Raw genomic sequence first — 18,252 nt, 5'->3', positions numbered from 1 at the left:
CCTGAAGAAAGAAATCAAAGACCTTAGAAGATGGAAAGATATACCTTGCTCTTGCATAGGCAGAATTGATATTATCAAAATGACCATACTTCCAAAAACACTATACAGATTTAATGCAATTCTGATCAAAATCCCAATGACATTCCTCAGAGAAATAGAAAAATCAATCATGAAATTCATCTGGAAAATAAGAGACACAGAATAAAGCAATCCTTAGCAGGAAGAATGAAGCAGGGTGGCATCACTATACCAGAACTTAAACTATACTACAGAGCAATCATAACAAAAATAGCATGGAATTGGCACCAGAACAGACTGGCAGACCAATGGTACAGAATAGAAGATCCCCCAAATTACAATTATCTTATATTAGACAAAGGTGCCAAGAACATCCATTGGAAAACAGATAGCCTCTTCAACAAATAGTTCTGGGAAAACTGGAAATCCATATGCAACAAAATGAAATTAAATACCTATCTCTCACTATGCAAAAAACTCAACTCAAAATGGATCGAGGATTTAGGAATATAACCAGAGAGCCTACGTCTAATAGAAGAAAAATTAGGCCCTAATCTCTATAATATGGTATTAGGCCCCAACTTCCTTAATAAGACTCCTTTGGCATAAAAATTAAAATCAAGAATGAATAAATGGGATGACTCAAACTAAAACGTTACTTCTCAGCAAAAAAATAATAATAATCTGTGAAATGAATAGAGAGCCTACACTTGGGAGCAAATTTTTACCCCTCACACATCAGATAGAGCACTAATCATTAGGGTATATAAAGAACTCAAAAAGCTAAGCACCAAAAAACCCCCAAATAACCCAATCAATAAATGGGCCAAGGACCTGAAGAGACACTTCTCAGAAGATGATGTACAATCAATCAACAAATACATGAAAAAATGTTCATCATCACTAGCAATTAGATAAATGCAAATCAAAACCACTCTAAGATTTCATCTCACTCCAGTCAGAATAGTAGCTATTATGCATATAAACAACAATAAGTGTTGGCGAGGATGTGGGGAAAAAGGTACACTCATACATTGCTGGTGGAACTGCAAATTGGTATAGCTAATATGGAAAGCAGTATGGAGATTTCTTGGAAAATTGGGAATGGAACCATCATTTGACCCAGCTAGCTATCCCTCTCCTCGGTCTATACCCAAAGGACTTTAAACCAGCATACTATAAGGACACTGCCACATCAATGTTTACAGCAGCACAATTCACAATAGCTAATTTGTGGAATCTACCTAGATGCCCTTCAATAGATAAATGGATAAAAAAATGTGGCATATATGCACAATGGAATATTACTCAGCAATAAAAGAGAATAAAATCATGGCATTTGCAGGTAAATGGATGGAATTAGGGAAGGTAATGCTAAGTGAAGTTAGCGAAACCCAAAAAATTCAAATGCCAAATGTTTTATTTTATATAAGGAGGCTGATTCATAGTGGGATAGGGCAAGGGAGAATGGGAGGAATAGATGAACTCTAGACAGGGCAGAGGGGTTGGAGGGGAAGGGAGGGGGCATGGGGTAATTAATGATGGTGGAATGTGATGATCATTATTATCCAAAGTACGGGTATGAAGACATGAATTGTTGTGAATATACTTGTATACAACCAGAGATATGTAATAAGAATTGTAACACATTCTGCTGTTATATGTAAATTTAAAAAATTAACAGTATATAGTATTTTCACAATATTACATAAATGTATCAAGTGTTTACACACAAATATATAATATATTACTAACCATATGCATATAAATTTTAAACTAATTTAAATGAATTTAAAGATGGTAAATGTGCTGTCAGAATAAAAATAAGAGTTCCAACTAATAAGAGAGAAAAAGTCAAGAATCACTACAGATATTAGAAATGAGAAAGAAAATATTTAATGGAATTAGGTGAGATTAAAAAAACATTGTGAATGTAGTTCAAATGTTTGAACTTATATCAAAAAGTCACTACAAGAAGGAACAGAGAGATAAAATGCAGATAATGAACATTAAAAATGTTGTATGTCTAGAAATTATTCTAAATTCTTCTTCATTTTTCATAGAAATTATTTATTGGCATATGCTAACAAATCTTACTCTTTTAGAATGCAAAATAGGGGAAGTAGATACAGGGACCCCATCTGTGAGTTCATAATAATCTAAAAATTTTAAATCAGATATGCATGGGACTAAACAAAAATATATATTATCACAGTAAGGACAATGTGGGATTTTGTGTTCTTCCCAATTTATGTCATCACCTTAACACTACTAGACACAAGAACTGATGAAACTTTTTTCAAGCTTATCCTGAACTTGACTGCGCTGGATTTGCTTACATTAGCATTGATTATTTTACTTTTCCTTGAATGAAGAAGTTGTTGTTTTAGATTGGGAACCAGAAAGTAAGACTTTCCTCTCATAGCCAGTTCCCCACTTGATTAAATATAAGATAGAAAAGTTTTCTTATTCTCAATATAACTCTCAACCCAAGGCTAAAACACAGTGCACAATCATTCTATTGGAGTCCACTACATGGCTACAAGTCATGAGTATAGAACTACACTGATAAAAGAATATTTTTCTTCCATCTGCGGGCAGGGGGGGTTCACAGTTAATTTAGTAAAACTGTCCATTTAAAGACTAGATAGTGCTTACAAATGAAAAACAGGTTAGGTAGAACTTAGATCCTAGAATAGGGTATGGCTTAATAGCATACAAATTTGAAAAAGAACTATTTTCCATATTCCTCTGTTATGCAATTCAGATGATTAATTTTTAAAAAATAAAAAGATTAATCATATTTGCCAAAATGAAAACAGATCTGTATAAAAAAATCTAACCCAGGTTTAGAGGTGATGGAATTGATCACATAGCTAACTTTGTTAAAGGTTCTGAGAAAAACAAACTGTTGACTTCAGTTATAAGGGCAATTTATTTTCCCAATAATTTTTTTAAATATCATGAATTAATGTAACATCAAATTATAAAGGCACATAAATTAGGTCCTGGAAGCAACACCAGGGCTTGGGATAAGAAAACAAAGAAAATCCATTATTTACAAATTGCCAGTTAGCTTGAAGTCACTAATAATGGAAAACCATTTGAACTCATTTATTCATTGAGCAATGTTTGTGTAGTAGGAGCCTCAACAAAGTATAGTAAAAGCAAATGAAAATAATGATATTGCTTCAAAAGTATTCTTAAAGAGAAAAAGGGTCTAAGACATAAAATAAATATATACATAATAAGGTAATCCACAAAGCATCATAGAACCAACTTAATTTCCATCAGGGAATTGGAGAATCAGTGTTTTCTGGTCTTCTAGATGTAGAATTATAGAAATTATCTTACTCTCTTGCCACTATGGGTGATCATAAGTGTGTTCCACTGGCTTAGGGGGTCATTTAACTTAGGTTTGGGTCAATTAGAGAAATCTCTCTTTTTGCAAAACCTCTCTTGTGGAGCAGCAATGGACAGCTATGCTGTTTGCAGCTGGTAGCTAACTGGCTGCAGAAGGGAGAGTTCTAAATTGCTCAGTTCTCAAAGTTAAATTACAGGAGAGCTTTCTCCATTGTACCTTCTCCAGGAGGTGAACTTCGAATGTTTAACTTGAATAATTCACATGAAAATAAAACGATTTGGGGCTTGTCACTGCTTAATGTAGAAATCCATCATGATTTTAAACAATTGGATACACTTGGTTCTTCAGTTTTACCAGAGAAACTCAGGAGGCTTATAACTATATATTCATTCTCAGTAAAACTCTTTGTTGCCAAGATGAAGTATAAAAGCTGAGAGGTCAGAAAAAGGGTACATTCTTCCAGTGTTTCAGTTCTGAGGTGACTTCACTAGATTGCAGAACACTTGACCCCAATCACATCTGGCCTTCTTCACAAGAGTGGCGTGCAAGGCTTTAGATGTACTGCAATGATTTCCCAGAAGCATTCCCTCCTCTTCTGGGATTTGAAAGAAACCCTAGTCTTGAATCAAATAAAACACCCTTGGCAAGAATATCAGCATTGTCATCAGAGGTGGCATTAAAGAATGCAGTTTGAGAACTAAACGAAAAGAGACACACAGTTCAACTGGAGATAAAGACATGTAGTTTTATTGATAGCCGTTTCTAGGAAAATTCCTCTTCAAGAGTCAGGACCTTCTAGAAAATACTACTTCAAAGGCTTTTCCTTTTGTCACAAGATGGTCTTCTAATCCACAATAAGTGAAACTTATTGAGGTTCTACATTATTGGAATAAAAATAATCGAATTCTTTAAGTTGAGATTATTTGAACTGAGGTATAACTGCTATGTTTATTTATTAGAGGGAGACATAACTAGATAGATGGATAGATAGATAGATAGATAGATAGATAGATAGATAGGTAGATAGATGATAGATAGAGATATAAACTTAAAATGATCCCCAAATTATTTACATGAACTTGTGACTCATCTCTGGAATCCCTCCCTGATTATACTCAGATCCAGAAAGGAAAAGTCTAACCTTCCTCCATTGCTGAGAGCAGAATTTGAATGAAGATTTTAAGATGAGCTTGCACTGGATCAGCTTAACAAAGGATGGCACATGATTCTGTCCTTGGCATTGATGTTGCATCTGTGGGGATATGCTAACCCGAAAAGCTGTCCCTGTCCTGCTTGAACAATACACACACCAACATCAGCATGTGCCCTGCCTGAGTGGTGAGACATTATACCTCTCCTCCCCTCTAACTATAGAAAGACTGGAGGTGGAAGAAGCTAATTCTCTGTTTTGCTTTTATGATTTGAGTCTCTGTTATTTCTCTCCTTGATCAGAGGAAGGATCTGCTTTGAGTTTCATTTTCAGATCTAAGAAAGTCTTCTTCAAGCAGACCAAAATAATAGTGCCAAAAGAGAAGCATGTACAGATACATCATGGCAGGAAGGAGGCAGGGAACCTCTAAACCTGGGATAAACAGAGCTGAGTACTTCATAGAGGAGGTATACTTAATAGAATTCACCTTCCTAGAGTGGGTGACTCTTGAACTTGTCCTTGAAGAATACATAGATATTTTCCATGAGAGTAAAGCAGAAAGAGTACAACCAGCAACAGAAACAGAATTTGCAAAGTTATAAATAAAATGGCAATATTTTCCTGAAGAAATTAAACAAAATGTATTAATGAAGCCTAAAGTATAAAAGCAGGGGTGACTCTAGTAGTTAAGGGCTCCAATTGTGAACTGTATGCAAATGATACTAGGCTTTGATTTCTAAAGGTTATAACTATGCAACTCAGGGAGTGCTCTAGTACAGAGCTATATCCCCAACCCTTTTTATTTCTTATTTTGAAACGTTTTCTCTAAGTTGCCTAGACTGGCCTTTAACTTGCGATCCTTCTGCTTCAGTCTCCAGAGTAGCTGGGATTACAGATGTGGGCCACCACACCTAGCTTCAATGAAGGGTTTTGATCAGGAAAGGGCATGATTAGATTAACACTGTAGGCTGACCATGAAGACTGTCACAATCAAAAGGCTCAGGAAAGCAACTTCTCACATCATAGAGATAAGTGTGTTAAACTACTCCTTGTCTTGCTATCTACCTCACACAAAAAAAGGTCTATGGTCATATAACAAAATATCAAAATTAGTCTCAGGCTATATGTGTATGTCTTTTGGTCTCACATCAGCATCTAGAGAATGATGCAATTTACAAGAAATGCCAGCAAGCATATTTTTTGGATGGAGAGGGGTGACATTTGGCCACAAGAAAATGCCAAGGTAAATAAATTAACACTATCTCCTGCTCTCAGCAAAAAAGCATAGAACATACATACACTCTCCAGGGATTTGGAGTCATAGGACTTTGATTTTACCCTAGGCACCATCCTCTACTTAGCTAATAACAAAAATATTATCATGTTCCTTAAATTGTTTTTAAGTTTAATCTATCATATAAACAATATGACATCCCAATGACAACCTGTAGAGGTAGGCAAGAACAACTATCATTTTTTTTAAGATACAGATATAAATATAGTTCTCAAAATAAAAGCCACACAGCTAGAATGTAGCAGCATCCAAGTAGTAGGTCTAGAATCCATGTCTAACTTGGGTTTATTGTTTTTTTCTTCTACTCAAAATAGTATAAAAATAACAGACGTCTGTACATCCCTTCCTCTAACAACTAAGGATTTTGGAAAAACCAAGCTAACTAGTTTTGAATTGACTGGGCAAGCTCCTCTTAAGATCTCCATTCAATTCCTGCTCTCAGCAATGGATGAAAGTCAGGTAAAGTAGGTCATCTCAAAGACAAATCCACTGGACACTCCCTGTGATCTCTGTAGCACTTTTGCCCCCAATGTGTCCTTCCTGCCCCTTTATTCCCTCCCATGGAATTATTACTCTTTCAGTGGGTTAATTTTACTCTTCAGAATACCAGCATGATAATAAAAACAACCTTTCATTTATATAGTATTTTTTATTTCCAGAAAGTCAAAGTACTTTTGTAATTGCTTCAGGGGAATTGGTGGGGAGTTTTTAAAGAGTCTTTCTTTCCCTCTGAGCCAAGTTGTTTGACTCTGTGGTATTTTCCCTTTCTGACCCCCTGCATCTACTGAAAAGTAGCAGATGAAATGGAAGGAAAAGAAGATAGCATATGATCATCACATAATTAAAATCCCCACCACCATCTTTCAAACATGGTTTATGAGAGAGGAATGCCTAAAAAGCTGGATATTAATTCAAAACTGGAGTATAATCAGACCACTGGGCAGTTCAGCTTTCTGGGTTTTCCTATGGGGTGGTAACCAGCGCTCTCCTGTCTGCCACGAACACCATTGTGTAGCATAAAAGAGCTGCGATAGCTAGCGTTTGAATTACACAGTAGTCAAGCTAGATAATTAAATTTCCCTTCCAGAAAGAATATGTCCCTGCTGAGTAAACCTTATTGCATACTGCTGTTCATGGTGACCATTATTAAATTTGTAGGACATGTCCCTGTATTATAACGATTCATTTGAAAGTTATCATTACACAACCCAATAAGGTTAGAAAAGGGAGCAAAAATTCCAGCATAGTCTGAAAAAGGATCTGAAATTCTCCCAAGATTTACTCAACAAAGTGCATCCTAGCTCTGCATCACCAGCAAAGAGAACAATTGCCCAAAGAGTTCTGCCTTTTCTTGATGGAGGATGAGTGGGGAACTCTCTGCCTCAGGAAAAGCATATCCCTTAGCAGCTTCTTTTCAAGTGTTCCTTTGGGACATTTCAGCGACTTGAGTTGATTCTGTATGGAAAGAAGGTGAGATGGTGACCTACAACATGAAAATCAGTCCTGTTTACGTTTCAGAGAATCAAATTCCCATAGAGATTCCAGTTTGGAGCATAAGTTACTCTAATTTAGAGTATATATTAGTGTGAATTCTTTCCTCAAATATTAAGCAGGCACATTATTGCGCTGTATTTTTCACATATGGCACAGACACAATTTCATTAGGATCATAATGATCTCTCCAAAGTTTTGGCTGTTGTGGATATTTTTCATATTTTAAAGAAATATGAAAGAAAAAGAAGGGCACAAATGTCATTATTATACAGTGTGACCTTAAAGTGCATATGTCTGTTGGCTCTGTATGTTTGGAAACAAATGTAACAGCCAATGACCAGTAGCTATATCATATGCCTTAATAAATCCTCAATAACATCTAGTTCAGAGTTAGTGCCAAAAAATAAAAATAAGAAAGAATTCATCAATCACAAAATAATTACTATCTTCTGTGTATCATGTAAAATGCTCTGCACGATGAAGGATAATAACTCATAAGAAAATGACCTTGCTTTTAAGAATCCTATGATATTGTTGCAGAAACAAGTTCAAGTTAGATGCACAAAATACTAATATTTCCAAATGTCAAGATTTTAATCATCACAACAATTTTAAACTAGACCCACAACTATACATGTAATTTGGGCCTTTGAGGGTATATATTTTTTGAATTTATCATATCAAACTATTTTATTGCTCATTTTTTTTTCTGCATCCCTCATATATTTCAAAAGAATAGGTATTTTCCCATCAGTAAGAGTAATGTAAATAGTTGTGCAATACAGGGGAAGTTTTTAAAAAAGTACTGTTTGCTTAATTACTGTAGGACTTTTATAAAATATATGCTCCCAGGTATTTTTCCTGCTCTGGATTCAAATGACATTTATCAGTGGAAAAAAGCATATCATATTTTAAAATGGTAATATATTTTGACAAGGGGCTGGGGATGTGGCTCAAGCGGTAGCGCGATTGCCTGGCATGCGTGCGGCCCGGGTTCGATCCTCAGCACCACATGCAAAACAAAGATGTTGTATCTGCTGAGAACTAAAAAATAAATATTAAAATTCTCTCTCTCTCTCTCTCTCTCACAATCAATCTCATCTCTATCTCTCTCTATCTATCTCATCTCTTAAAAATAAAAATATATATATATATATTCTGACAAATTTGGGGTTGAGATTACAGATATAGTTTATTTTCTATTACTGAGGGGGCCTTAGTTGGACTCCTTCTACTAGCTGCTTTCTGATTTTATCATTAAAATTTTTTACTCCAACTGAAATGTATCACATCACTCCCCTCTTAAAAAATGCACCTGGTTAACTGTCACATAGGATAGGATCCAAGCATTGTACCTTGGCAGAAAAAAGTCTTTTCATAATGACCTCTTATCTACATTTCCAGTCTCATCTTGGGAGGAGGAAGACAGCAATTTCCTAGTTGGCTTTGGGAAAGTAGACAAGGAGGGTCACTCCTCTTTGGGCTGAAAGTGGAATCTAACATTTTGGAAATTTTCACCTAAAAAAAAGACTTATAACTGTACTTGATTCAAAAGAGATTAATTTAACAGCACAAAAAGAGGCAAGGAAGCCTAGATGTTATCAAGGAATCAAGAGCATGGGTTTGAGCAAATTCTGCAGCTGATTGCTTTTTATTAGACTGCAACATATATCAAAGAAGTAGAAATTCCAGACAGCTCATAGTTAAACAGAAAGATGAATAAAAGCAGACTGCATTTTATCTAAGTTATCCAGCTGATCAATCAATTCAAATGAGACTTTCTATTACAGGGATATCAGCCAACCTGGCACTCCAATCACTGATTGATAGGGGAGAGTAGGATTAATTTTAGGTCATAAGAAAAGAATGAAACAACCATTCTCTTTTTTACTTATAAATCTCCTAAAGAGATGATATGTTCTTAGATGGTTACATAAATAAGCAAGCATATCTAGGACGATGTTTCTGAAAATTCCATACCACTGTTTGTATAATTTGAGTGCTAAAGAGCTATCATATAATTCTCTCTTCTTGCTCATAAGAATTTAAATTCCCAATGACTCAACTCAGATTCCAAGAATTGTAACACGTCTTATAAAAAAAAGTTGGGGTATCTGTCTTCACCCTTCATACTTGATACAACCCAATAAAGGGGTCTTTGGGCTACCCATGGTTTTGACTAGATTTGTGCTTCCTTATCAGCTCTTCTGCCCCTTCGCCTAGCTTGAAGGTCCCAGGGATGCTATGTTGATCTTAAATGGGCAGTCTGAAATGTGCTGCAAGTGACAGATTATGGTCAGGAGCCAGCTGCTCACATATTTGATCAGCCAGCGGGAAATCTTTCAGCAGCTCTTAAATAAAAAATACAGGATGGTGTCGGTGTTTGGTGACACTGTTTTTAATCTTCACATTTCTCACTGGCAGGAGGTAATGGTTATCCATGGGAGACCTGTCACATGACAGCAGCTTCTTTACTACCAGGAGAGTCACAATATGGCCTCTCAAACTACTTTAATAGTCAGAGCATTTGGGACTATTTGTTCCGAAAAGACCATCTCAGGCCAGGGAAGAAAAAGAGAGAAAGAGAGTCACAGAGAGAGATCTTTATTAGTTTTTAAATTTCTTTTCAACTTGTAAATAATCATAAAAGGCCTTCTCTGATATCCCTGTTACTATAATCACAGAATTTAAAACAGAACATAAGGTTGCATTTCTATTCTAATAGCCTTAGAATTAGACCATGAAGGAAGCAGAGTTATTGGTAGGTCAAATTTATCAAATAATTAGTAGCACTATACTGAAATCTACAATTCCAGTAATCATCTTCAGGAAGAAAAACCTTACTTCTACTATTGATCAGCATGGAACAATGTGTTTCATTAGAAAGTCCTGTGCTAAAGAATATTTTATTCCTAATTCCCAAACTGTTTCAGTAATATTTATCATCAATTTATAGAAGGTCCAGGGATGACTTTATTGTATTTTGTACTCATTCACTAAAAATCAGCATATCTAATAACAATGCAAACTATCCTGACATAATGCTATATAAAGCCATAAGTTGATGAATAGTTTTTAAAAAGAAAGCTTCAAAACAAAACAAAGCATCAAATTAAAACAAGATCAGAAAGAAACTAGTCCTATTTTTTGTGACCATAGCTTTAATTTAAGTTTTATTAGTTTGTTTTCATGTAGTGATGAGGGAAAATAAAATGTGAGATAATTTCCAAAGCTCACTGCCATATCAATGATAGAGAAGATAAGTGAAGGAGAGTTTTTTTCCTAATGTGTGTGAGTGTATGTATATGCACACACACATACGCAGGTAGTTTACTTTGACATTAGAATGTGGAGACTGATGATAGAATATATTCGTTTGAATATATCAACCACAATTTACCTCAAGCTTTCCTAGGCCCATAAAGCAATCCCTTCGAAATATCTAAAGTCCAGTGTTTCTCAACCTCAGCGCTAATGACATGTTGGATCTGATTGTTCTTTATTGTGAACAGCTATCCTTTGCATTGTAGAATGTTCAATAATATCTCTGGCCTCTATCCACTAGATATCAGTAGTCTTCCTTCCCCTCACCCCAAATTGTGATCATCAAAAATATCTCCAAGCTGCGCATGGTAGTACATGCCTATAATCCCAGTGGCTGCAGAGGCTGAGGCAGGAGGATCACAAGTTCAAAGCCAACCTTATCAACTTAGCAAGGCTGTAAGCAAACTAGTAAGATCCTGTCTCAAAAATTAAAAAAAAAAAAATGGGGAGGGGTGCTGGGGATGTGGCTCAGTACCCTTGTTCAATCTTTGGTACCAAAAAAAAAGTCTTTGGGCATTGCCAAATATGGCTTGGGTGACAAAATCATTCTCAGTTGAGACCCTGATCTAAATAACCAAAGATTAGTTCCTTCCATTCTTTTTATTTATTTATTTATTTATTTATTTATTTATTTTTGTAGTTGTAGATGGACAAAATGCCTTTATTTTATTTGTACATGGTGCTAAAGATTGCACATGCTAGGCAAGTACTTTGCCACTGAGTTACAACCCCAGCCCTCTTTGCATTCTTTTACCATGTAAATTCCCTAAGAAGGACTGAAACTAAGCTGTTAACTTTTACTTAAACATTACTGAAGGTTTGAAGATTTAAAAACTAATGTAGTTCAAGAATAACTTAGAGTGTTATATATAGTAGTTCACAATCCTCTGATTCCGTTCCTGGAAGTCATTCTGCCTAGCTCCCATGTGACTCTTACATCGGAACAAAATAATTCCCCACTTCCAACTATGTTCTGAACACATTTTACCTCAGACATCAGGGTTTCAAAATGCGCAAAGAAAGGAAGAATTTCTTAACTGCCATTCAATCAGCACATCATTCAGAGCTGCCCTTTCTCTTCAGGGCAGGTAACAGCAATGAACCAATATCAGGAACAACTGAAACTCTCATTAGCTGTGAATTAAGTCCTGGGTTTAGAGGCTGAAACATGAGAAATCTAACTTCTTATAAGTTTATAACTAAAGATGATCTATTTTTTTTTTTAATTTTCTACCAAATCACTTATGGGCCTAAATCTATGACTTCAAAAACAATAAACAAACCAACAGTTTTCATCACTCTGCTCTGATTATCCATTCTTCACTAGTACCATCTATCAACTATTCACCATCTAATTCCTTTTTTATACTTTTTACTCTAACGTGAGTGGGTTCCACAGTTGTCATCATCTTCCGCTAGAGATGACATACTCATCATCTGCATTCATCATCTTCCACTAATTTGGGGCAAATGTAAAGCATCCAAAACTATTTGGACAAGTCACGTTTTGTGTTCTAAATACATACAAAATCAATCCTTTTCTTCTCTGAGAGATGGGGGCAGGGCGAGAGGGGGAGGGGGACAGAAGGAGGAGGAGAAGGAAAGAAGGAGAGAAGGAAAGGAGGAGGAGAAGAGCAAAGTTCCTGAGGAACAGACTCATAATTTGCACCTTTGCACACTCAATCTCTTTGTGTGAAACGGAGGCATCAGCAGTAGTACTTTACATTCAGAATCATTTAAAGACTGGAGTTTCAAAGCAATGAAACTGTTTGTAGCTTTGAAAGGGAAGCTTTTAGGAATCTAACTTAAGATTTCAGAAATTATAGAGGCTAATCTCAGCCAGATGCCCCATTCCATGTGTGCTTCAGTGAACACAGTCTGGCTTCTCTTAAGTATTTATCAGCTATTCACGTATGCTATGCAGGTAGCAAACAAAAGTATTAGAGTTTTAATAGATGCATAAATATCTTTGTGTTTGAGCAATAGGGAACATGAAAATGTCATGCACTGAATAAAAAAGGACAATGAAATGTTTAGAATGTTACCATAGAGAACTGCCTTAAACATTTTTAAATACATAGAACATGAATATTTATAATTATGTTGTTGATCTAAGTAAAACTATATTTAGGTTATTTTTATCAACATCTGTCAAATTTTTACAACCGCTGGAGTTTTGAATTTATACTTTTAACATACTTACAGTGTTTACTGATGCTGAAATCATTGGAAATGTATAAAAATTAATCACAGCTGACAAAAGTAAAAGTCTTTCTAAGTCTTTTAAACTGCATTATTGTGCTAATAAAACCAATTTTCTCATTTATAGTGGTCCAAAAGGCCTATTTAAAGTGAAGTAGACAGTTCAAAGGTAGATAGGTAAATATGTAGGAGGCAGATAAATTGGAAAGATTGGCATTTTCCTTTTTGAATTCCCAGGACATGTATTCTTCACTATGCCACTTTTCCTAGTGAAAGGGTCACTGAAAGCACGGAAATGGTGTAATCCAGGGAAATCATAGACAGCTAGTTCAGCTGATAATTTTTTCAATAATCCAATTCTGGTTTTATTTCAGATAAGTACAGAATTTGGAAGTCATCATTCTTATCTTTAAAAAGCTGAATAAACTGAAAATGAATGGGAGAAATATCACAAGTAATGAAAGGAGAAATTCAGAATACTCCTTTATATATGCCTGGTATTATATATTCAGCAATTTGGTATTATTTAATGATAATTTTAAAATGGAAGTAGATCAGTTCAAATACGTACTACAAAATCTGGTAGAACCAGTAAAACAAACAAACAAAAACAACAATAGCAAAAAACTACCAGAATAAGAAGTATCGATACCCTGAGAAGAGATAAAATAAAATAACACAAAATACTCAACTAAAATGAGAGGAGTCTCTTTAAAAGAGCAGTGGGAAGAAAATAATATATAAATGTGACAAATAGAACAGAGTTTCAAATATAAAATACATTATCTAACTATGTTAACAATCACTTTAAATGTTATTGATCCAAATTCAGCAATTAAAAGTCAAAGACTATCAAAGTGCTTGAAATTTAAAAAAAAAAAAAAGACCAGTGTACATGTTGTCTACAAGAAACCTCCCTTAAATACGAAGATTCAGATAGGGGCAAAGATATGGGTAGGGAAATGTATACCAAACTAACATAAAACAAAAAATATCTGGAATAACTGCAATGATTACAAGCATTGTGGACTTTAAAACAATAAAAATTATCAAAGATAATAGTGGTAATACAAAAATTATAGCTAGATTACCATAAAGATCACCATTCTATCAACTATTTCTCATCTTCTTCCAAGTCATTTAGTTATGGGCCTGAGTCTGTGACTTCAAAAACAACAGTATTATCATCACTATAATCTGGATTGTTCATTCTTCCTTAATACCATGTATTGACTATTTATAGTCCAGTTCCTTTTTCATATTTTTTACTCCAACTTGAATTGATGCTATAGTTGCCATCCTTTTTCCTTGAAGATGATGTAATCATCATCTGCATTCATTATCTTCTGCTAATTTGGAGCAAATGAAAAACTTCCAAAACTATTTGGTCAAGTCATGGCTCCTTATAGAATGGTGTATTCTAAATACTGACAAAAAACAAATTTTTTCTCTCCACAGAAAATAAAGAGAAGGAGGACAAGGAGAAGGGAGGGGAGGAGAAAAGAAGAGATGCTCCTGAGAAAACTCACAACTAGCACAGGGAGCAGTTATCCACATAAATATAATAATTTCTAATGTTTAAGGCAAAAAAATATAGAACTGAAATATGAATTAGGTAATTCTAATTTATAGTTAGTGATGCAATGCTTTCTTTTAAAAATTGATATGTAGAGCAAACAATAAAACAGCAAGGGCCTAGTTGACCTACATAGCACTGTCAATCACTTTGATCTAATTTACATTTATAGAACAGTCTACCCAACAATACCAACATTTTTTTCACATGAAACACTTATCAAGATAAGATTATTCACACTCAAAAGTTTAAAAATAGTTGAAAAATCCAAACCATTTGGATATTAAATAGCATACTCTTAAAACAATATGAGTAAAAGAAAAGGTTCAAAGATGATATTTTAATTAAACCAATGAAATAAAAATACAACTCATCAATATTTTGGCGATTATGAAAATAATAATTAGTAGAAAATTTATATAATCAAATAAATATATATTAGAAAAGAAGAATGAACTAAAATAAGTCATAAAGAACATTTACCAAGTAAGAACACAAAGAATAAAAAGATCAGAATTCTAATACCTCCCCCCACCCAAAATACTAAAGCTCCAATAATGGGCCCTGATAGAGACCTATGAAATGAACTGCCAAAGAATTCAACATAATCCCCTTTGAAAAGTTCAGTGACCACAGAAATTATAGGTAGAAAATTTAGTAAAATTTGAAAACAATACACAAAATTCGACATAAAAATAGAAATTCTCAATGAATAATACAATAACTGAAATGAAAAATTCAATAAAAAGCTTCCACACCACACTTAATAAAACAGAAGAAAGAATTAATAAGCTCAAAGACAGCACATTTTAAATTATTCAGCAAAAAGAAAGCAGAATGAAAAAAAATTATGGGAATTATCAAGAAATGTAAGTTTTCCATAAGAGGAATATGAAAAGGATGATCATGAGAAAAAAGAACACAGAGAGAGCTTATTGAAAGAAATAATGACTGAAACTTCCCAAATCTGAAGAAAGACGCTAATATCAGGATATAGTAAACTCAAAAATCTCCAACAGAATTCAAAGCAGAGCTCACCAAGACACACCATAATCAAACTAACAGAAAGCAAAATGAGGAAAGAATTCTGAAGTACACAAATGATAAAAAAAATCATATTCCATACAAGTAAGTTTAAGTATAGTTATCACTGGATTTCTTAGCAAAAACTCTATAGGCTAGAAGAGAGAGGGATAATATATTCAAAGTGCTAAAGGACAGTAACTGCCAAACAAGAATCCTTCACATGATACAGCTGTCTCAAAAATTAGATAAAAATAAAAAATTTCCCAAACAAGCGAAAGCTAAGAGAAAACATCACCAGTCTGCCTTTCAGGAATTACTAACTGGAGTTCTTTAAGTTGATGATTAATAATCTAAAACACATAAAAGGACAAAGTCAATGGTATAATAAATACAAGTTCAGAATACTCTATTATTGCACTGTTGGCATATAAAGCACTTAGCTCTAGTATGAGGATTAAAAGACAAAATCATTAAAAACAACTGTAGCTACAATAATTTCTAAAGAGATACCTTTTTAAAAAATTTTGTTCTAATTAGTTATACCTGGAAGTAGAATGCATTTTGACATCATACATAAATGGAATATACCTTCTCATTCTTCTGGTTGTACGTGATGTAGAATTACAATGGTCATGTAATCATATATGCACATAGGGTAATAATGTCAGATTCATTCCACTATCCTTCATACCTCCATACCCCCTCCCCTCCCTTCATTCCCCTCTGTCTAATCCAAAGTACCTCTATTCTTCCCTAGACCCCCCAGCTTATTGTGAAGTAACATCCACCTCTCAGAGAAAATATTTGGCCTTTGGTTCTTTGGGATTGGTTTATTTCACTTAGCATGATATTTTCCAGCTCCATCCATTTACCTGCAAACGCCATGATTTCATTCATCTTTAAAGCTGAGTAATATTCCATTGTGTTTATATACCACATTTTCTTTATCCATTCATCTGTTGAAGGGCACCTAGGTTGGAATCCATAGTTTAGCTATAGTGAACTGAGCTGCTATAAACATCAATGTGGCTGCATAGCTGTAGTATGCTGATTTTAAGTCCTTTGGGTATAAACCGAGGTGTAGGATAACTGGGTCAAATTGTCGTTCAATTCCAATTTTTCTGAGGAATCTCCATACTATTTTCCATCATGATTGCACCAATTTGCGGCCCCACCAGCAATATATGAACATATCTTTTCCCCCACATCCTTGCTAACATATATTGTTGCTTATATTCTTGATAATTGCCATTCTCACTGGAGAAATAAAATCTTAAGGTAATTTTGATTTGCATTTCTCTAATTGCTAGAGATATCCAACATTTTTTCATATGTTTGTTGATTGATTGCATTTCTTCTGTGAAGTGTCTGTTCAGTTCCTGAGCTCATTTATTGATTGGGTTATTTGTTCTTTTGGTGTTAAGTTTTTGAGTTCTTTATGTATCTTGGAGATTAATGCTCTATGTGAGGTGTATGTGGTAAAGATTTTCTCCCATTCTGTCGACTGTTTCTTCACAAGGGATACCATTTTTTAAAGTACGTAAATGTTGACATCAAGATAATAAAATGGGGAAGAATCAAATTGTAAGTTTTTTATATGCCATCACATTTAAGTTTTGTTCAGTATAAGAGAGTTTATTTCGGGTATAAGATGTTTTCTTAAGCTTCATGGTAACCACAATGCAAACCCTTACAAAAGAAGTACAAGACATAAAAGAAAGGAATCAAAGCGTACCACTACAGAAAATCATCCAACGACCAAGGAAGACCACAGGAGAAAAAGACTGAAACCAAAAATATATAAACAACTACAAAACAAATCGCAAAATGGTAGTACTATGTTCTTATCCATCAAAATTATTTTTAATGTGTATTTATTAAAAGTTTAAATGACATACACTGTCAGAATGAATTTTTTAACACTCAGCTATATGAGACTCACTTTATTTTTAAGATGACATATAGAAAGCAAAACGCATGGAAAAGGGTATTCCATACAAATGGAAACCAAAGAGAATTATGGTAACCATATTTGCACATAAAAAAATAGACTAAGCCAAAAATTATAAAAAAGAGATAGTCATTTTATAATGATAAATGGTCAATTCTTCAAGAAGATATAAATATTGTAAACATTTCAACACCCAACATTGGAGCACCTAAATATATAAAGCAAGTATTAAAATATTAAATAATATGAAGGGATAAATAGACTACAGTAAAACAACAGATCTTAATATCCAACTTTTAACAATGGATATCTTATCCAAACAAAAAAATCAATAAGGAAACACTGGACTTCTAGGTGTATACATAAAGAATTGAAATAAGGATACAGAAAATATGGCTGCACCCCCTACTCATTGCATCAGTTCATACAGTAATGCAGGTGGAGAATCACCATGAATGTCCATCATTCAATGAATAAAGAAAATGTGGTATATATACACAATGTAATATTATCCTGCCATTTTTTTATTAAAAAAGCAAATTCTGTCATTTCTGACATCATGGATAATCTTGAAAGAAATTATGCCAAGTGAAATAAGTCAGGCACAAAAATCCATTATCCAATGATCATTTATACATGGTATCTTAAAAGACAAAATTATTGAGTAGATAGTAGGTAGAATGGTGGTTACCAGAAGACTGGGCAAAGGTGGGCATGGAGAATGGGGAGATGTTGATCAAAAGTTTCAAAGTTCCAGTTAGACAAGAGTAATACATTTTCAAGATCTATTGCATAGCAATGTGTTCACAATTAATAATAAAGCATATTTTAAATTACTAAAAAAGATTTTAAA

This window comes from Marmota monax, unplaced genomic scaffold (genome assembly GCF_021218885.2).
Source record: "Marmota monax isolate L192 unplaced genomic scaffold, Marmota_monax_Labrador192_F-V1.1 WCK01_AAM20220418_F8-fsc00033, whole genome shotgun sequence".
In the NCBI taxonomy this organism is placed as follows: domain Eukaryota; kingdom Metazoa; phylum Chordata; class Mammalia; order Rodentia; family Sciuridae; genus Marmota; species Marmota monax.
Note: the sequence above shows the minus strand (reverse complement) of the source record.